The sequence below is a fragment of the Triturus cristatus genome, chromosome 9 (assembly GCF_964204655.1).
Source record: "Triturus cristatus chromosome 9, aTriCri1.1, whole genome shotgun sequence".
NCBI lineage: Eukaryota > Metazoa > Chordata > Amphibia > Caudata > Salamandridae > Triturus > Triturus cristatus.
The window spans coordinates 437,009,587-437,023,213 of NC_140592.1; positions in this window are offsets into that span (position 1 = coordinate 437,009,587).

Below are 13,627 nucleotides of genomic sequence, written 5' to 3' on the forward strand. Positions count from 1 at the left end.
CGGGAAGTGAATAAAATAACATTTGGAGGCCTTTATTGTTCAATCAAAAACTCCCGTTTTTTAGTGAAAGAGATAACCACCCCCCCCCTACGACATGCTTCAGAAACGAAAAAAATGGTCCATTTTTAAATGTTTCATCTTTGAACTACAATTCACATTTGTACGTGGATTATCACTTTTAGAGATAAAATTAGATGTTTGAAGTGATTTTCAAGCTTCCAGGGGCCCTAAATACAAGATTTGAGGAATGGGTAAATGTGAATGAAAATGGCCAATTTATTCACTCTGAGGCCTTAAAAAGTTTTTCTCCACCCCAGAAAGTGAGTTAAATAACATATGTAGGCCTTTATTGTTCAATCAAAAACGCCCGAGTTTTTGATGAAAGAGATAACCACCCCCCCTTACGACATGCTTCAGAAACTAAAAAAATGGTCCGTTTTCAAATGTTGCCTCTTTGAACTACAATTCACATTTGTACGTGGAAAATCACTTTTAAAGATAAAATGAGATGTTTAAAGTGATTTTCATGCTTCCAGGGGCCTTAAACACAAGATTTGAGGAATGGGTAAAAGTGAATGAAAATGGCCAATTTATTCATTCTGAGGCATTAAAAAGTGTTTCTCCTCCACGGGAAGTGAAATAGGTAATATTTGTAGGCCTTTATTGTTCAAGCGAAAACGCTCGATTTTTGGTGAAAGAGATAACCACCCCCCCCCTTACGACATGCTTCAGAAACTAAAAAAATGGTCCGTTTTCAAATGTTGCCTCTTTGAACTACAATTCACATTTGTACGTGGAAAATCACTTTTAAAGATAAAGGGCCTCATGTAGGTAAATAAATTTTACCGGTTCTTAAATACCGAGCCGTACCGAATCGGTAAATTAGAATCGGTAAGTTATATGTAGGTAAAAATTCGGTAACAGTTACCGATTCGGTAACATTCGGTAAATACGAATCGGAATTCACCGATTCGGTAAATACCGAGGTGATAATTACCGATTCGGAAAATACCGAGGTGGTATCTACCGAATCGGAAAATACCGAGGTGGTATCTACCGAATCGGAAAATACCGAATCGGTACGTACGGATTCGGTAAATAACATCACATGACTTGACGAAACAGCTAATCCTGTGCAACGACAGCCCACCCAACCAGGAACTGCCCACACCCAGGCAGGTGTACACAATTAGCCGAAGTGGCCACACCCAGGCAGGTGTACATAATTAGCCGACCCTGGAGAGGCTCGGAGTGCAGAGGAGAGGCAGGGAGCAGTTGCATGTGCGAGCGGGAAACGAACAGCATGTCCAGCCAGAGAACACAGAAAGACGGAGGGGAAAGGAGGAGGAAGCTCAAATTCAGCCCCAAGGAACTCCAGGTGCTGGTGGAGGAGGTGGTGAAGCAGCACCAGAAGCTGTTTGGGAGGCAATCCCTGCAAGTGCCTGAGGCCGAAAAGCGCAACATATGGCTGGCCATCCAGGCGCAGGTCAATGCTGTGGGAGTGACCCACAGGGACATTGAGGTCCTCAAAAAGCACTGGTATGACCTGAGGATTGTGACCAAGAGGAAGATGGGCGACATCCAGAAGGAGGCCAGCCAGACCAGAGGTGGAACCAACAGGGCACCTGCCCTCACCGAACTGGAGGAGCTGGTGGCGGCCACACTCGAGCAAGAGAGCGTCGTGGGTCTTGGGGACGCCGACAGCTCTGCCAGAGCCGCAACACAGCAAGGTAAGACGAAAGCACAGCAATGTAGCCTCCCCTACCCCTATCCCACATCCCCCATTGTGAAACGAGAATCACACTGCAGTCCACACGTGTCAGTGCAGACAGGCAATGCATTCCGGGAGATGTAGTCAGGGCAACACTAACCATGACGTAAATGTCACAGGGCAACAAGGCATGTCACGCACTCGAGGCACAAGGAGACAGAGGACAGATTGGAATGTGAAATGATTTATTGTGACGCTTGCAATGCAGCCCTTCGGGGACACTGAGCCAATGTTGTTTTTCTGTCCACAGATGTGACATCATGCAGTACAGGGCATGCTGCAGGGGAGACGGCACACCGGCCACAAAAATCACCTCTAGCCAGCACGAGTTCAGACCAGGGAGCAGGCCCACTTGCAGCCGCACCACCTACGCAGCCAGCCTCGCCGCACACAGAGCCAGCATCACCTCACCGAGAGCCAGCATCACCACCACCAGAGCCAGCATCGCCACTCATGTTCGATTCACCGGCCACATCTCCGCTTGCAGGTGTGAGAATGAGGAGGCGTCCAGCAGCCAGGCTACGAGCCTTAGACACCTCGTCAGACGACAGCATGGGCCCAGAAGACCGCACCGGGCCCCAGGAAGGGAGCCATCCCACTGTGCCCCACACCTCACAGGCAGCACAGACGGGAGCAAGAGGGCGCCGCAGGTCGCGTGTCCAGAGTCCACCAGCACCCACTGACGGCCATGGTGTCTTCTTGGGGCTCGAGGGCCAAATGTTGAAGCAACAGCGCCTGCAATCAAAGGCAGTTATGTCAGTCCAGAGGCACATGCGGGTGATGAAGACAAGCTTAGTCAACATGGACACAAACATTGGCGGCATGGCTGCGGGCATTCGGGACATGTCCCAGTCAATCCAGCAGTTGTGCAGCAAATTAGATGCTGACATCGAAGCACGGCGCCGGGAACGCCAGAGAAGGGACACTACCAGCAGGGCACTCAACCGTCTGGCAACTGCGACTTCCCTACTTTGCCGGCGCTCTGTGACGATGCAGGAGGGCCTAACACAGTGCTGCAGCGACCTGTCTCGGGGGATGGTGCAGGTGACAAGTGCACTAGGGGTGCTATTGAGTAGTCAGGCGTCGACAACTGCTGCAGGGGATGCTGCGGAGAGCATCGACACCAGCAGCAGCATCACACCCCCCGTCCCCGAAGCACGCAGGAGCAGCAGGCGGCTTGGGGTTGGCTCTAGTGAGGATGCACAGGCCGTGCAATCCACCACTGCAGCGCGTATGCGCAAACATTGATGTGGCCCTGCTTATCCACTTGCCATTGGGTGACGTAACCCTGGACATACTCATTGTATAGATGGCATATTGCCAGATTGGCCTGTTCATGTGTTCATGGCGTGGTGCCACATTAAACTACGTCATGACTTCTCACAACTCGCTGTGTCCCCTCACTTACTCAGAAATAGTTGCATGTGATCTCTGCCCGTCTCTCTCTCCCATCGATTGCAGTTGGCACTCTAGCTGCGCTGCCCTCTGGCTGGCCTGACTCATCCTCGTTGTCCTCAAAATATGTTAGTTCCACATCTGTACCTTTTTTCGTGGCAAGGTTGTGCAGCGTTGCACAAGTGGCAATTATCTTGCAGCAGGTGATGGGTTTGTACTGGCGTGCACCTCCGCTCTTGTGGAGGCAGCGGAACCTGCTCTTCAGTAGTCCAAACGTGCGCTCCACCACATTGCGTGTAGATTTGTGGGCCACGTTGTATCGTCTCTCACTCTGGGTTGCTGGGTGTAGGTAGGGAGTGAGGATGAATGAACGGCATGCATATGCACTGTCGCCTGGATGAGTAAAAGGGAACCATCAGTTACATGCCTCTATACACTCTGATTTGCAGGTTTCAAGGGGCGTCACTGTTACTTACCCAGCAGGTATCCCTCTCCGAATTCTCCGGCTCTCAGTCGTGTGTAGATCCCACTATTCTGGAAGATGTAAGAGTCGTGGGTGCTCCCAGGAAACTTTGCAACAATATCTGTGATGATGTTCCCTGCATCACAGATCACCTGCACATTGATGGAGTGGGTGGACTTCCTGTTCCTGTATATGTGCTCTGTATCAGCTGGTGGACAGATTGGGATGTGTGTACCATCAATACAGCCGATGACATGGGGGAACTGTGCCATGTGATAAAAGTCTGTTTTTGTTTTCTGCAGTGCAGCCTGTGTGTTTGGGAAGCTTATGTAGTGGTGCATTCTCTGCATCATGGCATCCAGGAACTTCCTGAAGAAACGGGACAGGCAACTCTGGGATACACCACCCACCGCAGCTGTCACCACCTGATAACTGCCGGATGCCAGTAGATGTAGGCTGCAGAGCACCTGCACATGTGGTGGTATGGCGTGCGCCCTTCTTGTTGGCTGGTCCAGGAGTGGGTGCAGGTCCCTTATCAGGTCCATGATGGTTTCGGGGTGTAGCCTGTACCTCTCATGTATCTCTGCATCAGTCAGCTGGAATAGTGTGATGCGCTGTCTGTAGATTTGTTCCTCCCGTCGCCACACCCTCAGTCCTGCTGCCTGTAGACGTAGGCGCCTTGCAATGACGTACATGGCGGCCATGTTGTCCACGCTGTTGCATTTTGGGATTGCTTATGTGCATTGTTGATGGTTACCACCTGCTTTCCATCCGTGTTAATTACCGACTCTTATTTACCGATTTTCCTGGATTTCTTAATTACCGACTGCTCCTACATGTCATTTTAAATTTTTACCACTTCATATTTACCACTTCATATTTACCGATTCGTTAATAATGTATTCGGTAAATATGAATCGGTATTTTAGAATTCGGTAACTATGAATCGGTATTTACCGCCTCATATTTACCGAATAGTGGTTTTTGGACTCCTACATCTCACTTGTCTGAATACCGGTCGGTAACGGCATATTTACCGAAAATCGGCCGTTACCGACCGGTATTTCGCTACCTACATGAGGCCCAAAATGAGGTGTTTAAAGTGATTTTCATGCTTCCAGGGGCCTTAAACACGAGATTTGAGGAATGGGTAAAAGTGAATGAAAATGGCCAATTTACTCACTCTGCTGCCTTAAAAAGTGTTTCTCCTCCACGGGAAGTGAAAGAAATACCATTTGGAGGCATTTATAGTTCAATCAAAAACGCCTGTTTTTTGGTGAAAGAGATAACCACCCCCTTACGACATGCTTCTGAAACTAAAAAAATGGTTCATTTTCATATGTTGCGTCTTTGAACTACAATTAACATTGGACGTGGATAATCACTTTTTGAGATACAATGAGATGTTTAAAGTGATTTTCAAGCTTTCAGGGGCCTTATACACAAGATTTGAGAAATGGGTAAAAGTGAATGCAAATGGCCAATTTACTCACTCTGCGGCCTTAAAAAGTGTTTCTCCTCCACGGGAAGTGAATAAAATACCATTTGGAGGCCTTTAGTGTTCAATTAAAAACGCCCGTTTTTTGGTGAAAGATATAACCACCCCCCATAACAACATGCTTCAGAAACGAAAAAAATGGTCCATTTTCAAATGTTGCCTCTTTGAACTACAATTCACATTTGTACGTGGAAAATCACTTTTAAAGATAAAATTAGATGTTTAAAGTGATTTTCATGCTTCCAGGGGCCTTAAACACGAGATTTGAGGAATGGGTAAAAGTGAATGAAAATGGCCAATTTACTCACTCTGTGGCCTTAAAAAGTGTTTCTCCTCCACGGGAAGTGAATAAAATACCATTTTGGGGCATTTATAGTTAAATCAAAAACGCCTGTTTTTTGGTGAAAGAGATAACCACCCCCCCTTACGACATGCTTCTGAAACTAAAAAAATGGTTCATTTTCATATGTTGCGTCTTTGAACTACAATTAACATTGTATGTGGATAATCACTTTTAGAGATACAATGAGATGTTTAAAGTGATTTTCAAGCTTTCAGGGGCCTTATACACAAGATTTGAGAAATGGGTAAAAGTGAATGCAAATGGCCAATTTACTTGCTCTGAGGCCTTAAAAAGTGTTTCTCCTCCACGGGAAGTGAATAAAATAACATTTGGAGGCCTTTATTGTTCAAGCGAAAACGCCCGATTTTTGACGAAAGAGATAACCACCCCCTCTTACGACATGCTTCAGAAACTAAAAACTGGTCCGTTTTCAAATGTTGCCTCTTTGAACTACAATTCACATTTGTACGTGGAAAATCACTTTTAAAGATAAAATGAGATGTTTAAAGTAATTTTCATGCTTCCAGGGGCCTTAAACACAAGATTTGAGGAATGGGTAAAAGTGAATGAAAAAGGCCAATTTACTCATTCTGAGGCCTGAAAAGGCGTTTCTCCTCCACGGGAAGTGAATTAAGTAATATTTGTAGGCCTTTATTGTTCAAGCAAAAACGCCCGATTTTTGATGAAAGAGATAACCACCCCCCCTTACGACATGCTTTAGAAACTAAAACAATGGTCCGTTTTCAAATGTTGCCTCTTTGAACTACAATTCACATTTGTACGTGGAAAATCACTTTTAAAGATAAAATGAGATGTTTAAAGTGATTTTCAAGCTTTCAGGGGCCTTATACACGAGATTTGAGGAATGGGTAAACGTGAATGAAAATGGCCAATTTACTTACTCTGAGGCCTTAAAAAGTGTTTCTCCTCCACGGGAAGTGAATAAAATAACATTTGGAGGCCTTTATTGTTCAATCAAAAATGCCCGTTTTTTGGTGAAAGAGATAACCACCCCCCCTTACGACATGCTTCAGAAACGAAAAAAATGCTCCATTTTTAAATGTTGCGTCTTTGAACTACAATTCACATTTGTACGTGGATTATCACTTTTAGAGATAAAATTAGATGTTTAAAGTGATTTTCAAGCTTCCAGGGGCCCTAAATACAAGATTTGAGGAATGGGTAAATGTGAATGAAAATGGCCAATTTATTCACTCTGAGGCCTTAAAAAGTTTTTCTCCACCCCAGAAAAGTGAGTTAAATAACATTTGTAGGCCTTTATTGTTCAATCAAAAACGCCCGAGTTTTTGATGAAAGAGATAACCACCCCCCCTTACGACATGCTTCAGAAACGAAAAAAATGGTCCGTTTTAAAATGTTGCCTCTTTGAACTACAATTCACATTTGTACGTGGATTATCACTTTTAGAGATAAAATTAGATGTTTAAAGTGATTTTCAAGCTTCCAGGGGCCCTAAATACAAGATTTGAGGAATGGGTAAATGTGAATGAAAATGGCCAATTTATTCACTCTGAGGCCTTAAAAAGTTTTTCTCCACCCCAGAAAAGTGAGTTAAATAACATTTGTAGGCCTTTATTGTTCAATCAAAAACGCCCGAGTTTTTGATGAAAGAGATAACCACCCCCCCTTACGACATGCTTCAGAAACTAAAAAAATGGTCCGTTTTCAAATGTTGCCTCTTTGAACTACAATTCACATTTGTACGTGGAAAATCACTTTTAAAGATAAAATGAGATGTTTAAAGTGATTTTCATGCTTCCAGGGGCCTTAAACACGAGATTTGAGGAATGGGTAAAAGTGAATGAAAATGGCCAATTTACTCACTCTGAGGCCTTAAAAAGTGTTTATCCTCCACGGGAAGTGAATTAAATAACATTTGGAGGCCTTTATTGTTCAACCGAAAACGCCCGATTTGTAACGAAAGAGATAACCACCTCCCCTTACGACATGCTTCAGAAACTAAAAAAATGGTCCGTTTTCAAATGTTGCCTCTTTGAACTACAATTCACATTTGTATGTGGAAAATCGCTTTTAAAGATAAAATGAGATGTTTAAAGTGATTTTCAAGCTTCCAGGGGCCCTAAACACAAGATTTGAGGAATGGGTAAACATGAATGAAAATGGGCAATTTACTCACTCTGCGGCCTAAAAAGTGATTCTCTTCCACGGGAAGTGAATAAAATAACATTTGGAGGCCTTTATTGTTCAATCAAAAACGCCCGTTTTTTGGTGAAAGAGATAACCACCCCCCCTTACGACATGCTTCAGAAACGAAAAAAATGGTCCATTTTCAAATGTTGCGTCTTTGAACTACAATTCACATTTGTACGTGGAAAATCAAGTGTAAAGATAAAATGAGATGTTAAAAGTGATTTTTATGCTTCCAGGGGCCTTAAACACCAGATTTGAGGAATGGGTAAAAGTGAATGAAAATGGCCAATTTACTCACTCTGCGGCCTTAAAAAGTGTTTCTCCTCCACGGGAAGTGAATTAAATAACGTTTGTAGGCCTTTATTGTTCAAGCAAAAATGCCTGATTTTTGACGAAAGATTACCACCCCCCCTTACGACATGCTTCAGAAACTAAAAAAATGGTCCGTTTTCAAATGTTGCCTCTTTGAACTACAATTCACATTTGTACGTGGAAAATCACTTTTAAAGATAAAATGAGATGTTTAAAGTGATTTTCATGCTTCCAGGGGTCTTAAACACGAGATTTGAGGAATGGGTAAAAGTGAATGAAAATGGCCAATTTACTCACTCTGCGGCCTTAAAAAGTGTTTCTCCTCCACGGGAAGTGAATAAAATACCATTTGGAGGCATTTATAGTTCAATTAAAAACGCCTGTTTTTTGGTGAAAGAGATAACCACCCCCCCTTACGACATGCTTCAGAAACTAAAAAAATGGTTCATTTTCATATGTTGCGTCTCTGAACTACAATTAACATTGTACATGGATAATCACTTTTAGAGATAAAATGAGACGTTTAAAGTGATTTTCAAGCTTCCAGGGGCCGTAAACACAAGATTTGAGGAATGGGTAAATGTTAATAAAAATGGCCAATTTATTCACTCTGATGCCTTAAAAAGTTTTTCTCCACCCCAGCAAGTGAATTAAATGACATTTGTAGGCCTTTATTGTTCAAGCAAAAACGCCCGATTTTTGACGAAAGAGATAACCACCCCCCCTTACGACATGCTTTAGAAACTAAAACAATGGTCCGTTTTCAAATGTTGCCTCTTTGAACTACAATTCACATTTGTAGGTGGAAAATCACTTTTAAAGATAAAATGAGATGTTTAAAGTGATTTTCATGCTTCCAGGGTCCTTAAACACGAGATTTGAGGAATGGGTAAAAGTGAATGAAAATGGCCAATTTACTCACTCTCCGGCCTTAAAAAGTGTTTCTCCTCCACGGGAAGTGAATTAAATAACATTTGGAGGCCTTTATTGTTCAACCAAAAACGCCCGTTTTTTGGTGAAAGAGATAACCAACCCCTTACGACATGCTGCAGAAACTAAAAAAATGGTCCGTTTTCAAATGTTGCCTCTTTGAACTACATTTCACATTTGTACGTGGAAAATCCCTTTTATAGATAAAATGAGATGTTTAAAGTGATTTTCATGCTTCCAGGGGCCTTAAACACAAGATTTGAGGAATGGGTAAAAGTGAATGAAAATGGCCAATTTACTCATTCTGAGGCCTTAAAAAGTGTTTCTCCTCCACGGGAAGTGAATTAAAAACCATTTGTAGGCCTTTATTGTTCAAGCGAAAACGCCCGATTTGTAACGAAAGAGATAACCACCCCCCCTTACGACATGCTTCAGAAACTAAAAAAATGGTCCGTTTTCAAATGTTGCCTCTTTGAACTACAATTCACATTTGTATGTGGAAAATTGCTTTTAAAGATAAAATGAGATTTTTAAAGTGATTTTCAAGCTTCCAGGGGCCCTAAACACAAGATTTGAGGAATGGGTAAACATGAATGAAAATGGGCAATTTACTCACTCTGCGGCCTAAAAAGTGATTCTCCTCCACGGGAAGTGAATAAAATAACATTTGGAGGCCTTTATTGTTCAATCAAAAACGCCTGTTTTTTGGTGAAAGAGATAACCACCCCCCTTACGACATGCTTCAGAAACGAAAAAAATGGTCCATTTTCAAATGTTGCGTCTTTGAACTACAATTCACATTTGTACGTGGAAAATCAAGTGTAAAGATAAAATGAGATGTTAAAAGTGATTTTTATGCTTCCAGGGGCCTTAAACACCAGATTTGAGGAATGGGTAAAAGTGAATGAAAATGGCCAATTTACTCACTCTGCGGCCTTAAAAAGTGTTTCTCCTCCAAGGGAAGTGAATTAAATAACGTTTGTAGGCCTTTATTGTTCAAGCAAAAACGCCCGATTTTTGACGAAAGAGATCACCACCCCCCCTTACGACATGCTTCAGAAACTAAAAAAAATGGTCCGTTTTCAAATGTTGCCTCTTTGAACTACAATTCACATTTGTACGTGGAAAATCACTTTTCAAGATCAAATGAGATGTTTAAAGTGATTTTCATGCTTCCAGGGGCCTTAAACACGAGATTTGAGGAATGGGTAAAAGTGAATGAAAATGGCCAATTTACTCACTCTGCGGCCTTAAAAAGTGTTTCTCCTCCACGGGAAGTGAATAAAATACCATTTGGAGGCATTTATAGTTCAATCAAAAACGCCTGTTTTTTGGTGAAAGAGATAACCACCCCCTTACGACATGCTTCTGAAACTAAAAAAATGGTTCATTTTCATATGTTGCATCTTTGAACTACAATTAACATTGTACGTGGATAATCACCTTTTGAGATACAATGAGATGTTTAAAGTGATTTTCAAGCTTTCAGGGGCCTTATACACAAGATTTGAGAAATGGGTAAAAGTGAATGCAAATGGCCAATTTACTTACTCTGAGGCCTTAAAAAGTGTTTCTCCTCCACGGGAAGTGAATAAAATAACATTTGGAGGCCTTTATTGTTCAATCAAAAACGCCTGTTTTTTGGTGAAAGAGATAACCACCCCCCCTTACGACATGCTTCAGAAACGAAAAAAATGGTCCATTTTTAAATGTTGCGTCTTTGAACTACAATTCACATTTGTATGTGGATTATCACTTTTAGAGATAAAATTAGATGTTTAAAGTGATTTTCAAGCTTCCAGGGGCCCTAAATACAAGATTTGAGGAATGGGTAAATGTGAATGAAAATGGCCAATTTATTCACTCTGAGGCCTTAAAAAGTTTTTCTCCACCCCAGAAAGTGAGTTAAATACCATTTGTAGGCCTTTATTGTTCAATCAAAAACGCCCGAGTTTTTGATGAAAGAGATAACCACCCTTACGACATGCTTCAGAAACTAAAAAAATGGTCCGTTTTCAAATGTTGCCTCTTTGAACTACAATTCACATTTGTACGTGGAAAATCACTTTTAAAGATAAAATGAGATGTTTAAAGTGATTTTCATGCTTCCAGGGGCCTTAAACACGAGATTTGAGAAATGGGTAAAAGTGAATGAAAATGGCCAATTTACTCACTCTGAGGCCTTAAAAAGTGTTTCTCCTCCACGGGAAGTGAATTAAGTAACATTTGGAGGCCTTTATTGTTCAAGCGAAAACACCCGATTTTTGACGAAAGAGATAACCACCCCCCCTTACGACATGCTTCAGGAGTTAAAAAAAATGGTCCGTTTTCAAATGTTGCCTCTTTGACCTACAATTCACATTTGTACGTGGAAAATCACTTTTAAAGATAAAATGAGATGTTTAAAGTGATTTTCAAGCTTACAGGGGCCCTAAATACAGGATTTGAGAAATAGGTAAACGTGAATGAAAATGGCCAATTTACTCACTCTGCGGCCTTAAAAAGTGTTTCTCCTCCACGGGAAGTGAATAAAATACCATTTGGAGGCATTTATAGTTCAATCAAAAACGCCTGTTTTTTGGTGAAAGAGATAACCACCCCCTTACGACATGCTTCTGAAACTAAAAAAATGGTTCATTTTCATATGTTGCGTCTTTGAACTACAATTAACATTGGACGTGGATAATCACTTTTTGAGATACAATGAGATGTTTAAAGTGATTTTCAAGCTTTCAGGGGCCTTATACACAAGATTTGAGAAATGGGTAAAAGTGAATGCAAATGGCCAATTTACTCACTCTGCGGCCTTAAAAAGTGTTTCTCCTCCACGGGAAGTGAATAAAATACCATTTGGAGGCCTTTAGTGTTCAATTAAAAACGCCCGTTTTTTGGTGAAAGATATAACCACCCCCCATAACAACATGCTTCAGAAACGAAAAAAATGGTCCATTTTCAAATGTTGCCTCTTTGAACTACAATTCACATTTGTACGTGGAAAATCACTTTTAAAGATAAAATTAGATGTTTAAAGTGATTTTCATGCTTCCAGGGGCCTTAAACACGAGATTTGAGGAATGGGTAAAAGTGAATGAAAATGGCCAATTTACTCACTCTGTGGCCTTAAAAAGTGTTTCTCCTCCACGGGAAGTGAATAAAATACCATTTTGGGGCATTTATAGTTAAATCAAAAACGCCTGTTTTTTGGTGAAAGAGATAACCACCCCCCCTTACGACATGCTTCTGAAACTAAAAAAATGGTTCATTTTCATATGTTGCGTCTTTGAACTACAATTAACATTGTATGTGGATAATCACTTTTAGAGATACAATGAGATGTTTAAAGTGATTTTCAAGCTTTCAGGGGCCTTATACACAAGATTTGAGAAATGGGTAAAAGTGAATGCAAATGGCCAATTTACTTGCTCTGAGGCCTTAAAAAGTGTTTCTCCTCCACGGGAAGTGAATAAAATAACATTTGGAGGCCTTTATTGTTCAAGCGAAAACGCCTGATTTTTGATGAAAGGGATAACCACCCCCCCTTACGACATGCTTCTGAAACAAAAAAAATGGTTCATTTTCAAATGTTGCGTCTTTGAACTACAATTAACATTGTACGTGGATAATCACTTTTAGAGATAAAATGAGATGTTTAAAGTGATTTTCAAGCTTACAGGGGCCTTAAACACAAGATTTGAGAAATGGGTAAACGTGAATGAAAATGGCCAATTTACTCACTCTGCGGCCTTAAAAAGTGTTTCTCCTCCACGGGAAGTGAATAAAATAACATTTGTAGGCCTTTATTGTTCAATCAAAAACGCCCGATTGATGAAAGAGATAACCACCCCCTCTTACGACATGCTTCAGAAACTAAAAACTGGTCCGTTTTCAAATGTTGCCTCTTTGAACTACCATTCACATTTGTACGTGGAAAATCACTTTTAAAGATAAAATGAGATGTTTAAAGTAATTTTCATGCTTCCAGGGGCCTTAAACACAAGATTTGAGGAATGGGTAAAAGTGAATGAAAAAGGCCAATTTACTCATTCTGAGGCCTGAAAAGGCGTTTCTCCTCCACGGGAAGTGAATTAAGTAATATTTGTAGGCCTTTATTGTTCAAGCAAAAACGCCCGATTTTTGATGAAAGAGATAACCACCCCCCCTTACGACATGCTTTAGAAACTAAAACAATGGTCCGTTTTCAAATGTTGCCTCTTTGAACTACAATTCACATTTGTACGTGGAAAATCACTTTTAAAGATAAAATGAGATGTTTAAAGTGATTTTCAAGCTTTCAGGGGCCTTATACACGAGATTTGAGGAATGGGTAAACGTGAATGAAAATGGCCAATTTACTTACTCTGAGGCCTTAAAAAGTGTTTCTCCTCCACGGGAACTGAATAAAATAACATTTGGAGGCCTTTATTGTTCAATCAAAAATGCCCGTTTTTTGGTGAAAGAGATAACCACCCCCCCTTACGACATGCTTCAGAAACGAAAAAAATGGTCCATTTTTAAATGTTGCGTCTTTGAACTACAATTCACATTTGTACGTGGATTATCACTTTTAGAGATAAAATTAGATGTTTAAAGTGATTTTCAAGCTTCCAGGGGCCCTAAATACAAGATTTGAGGAATGGGTAAATGTGAATGAAAATGGCCAATTTATTCACTCTGAGGCCTTAAAAAGTTTTTCTCCACCCCAGAAAAGTGAGTTAAATAACATTTGTAGGCCTTTATTGTTCA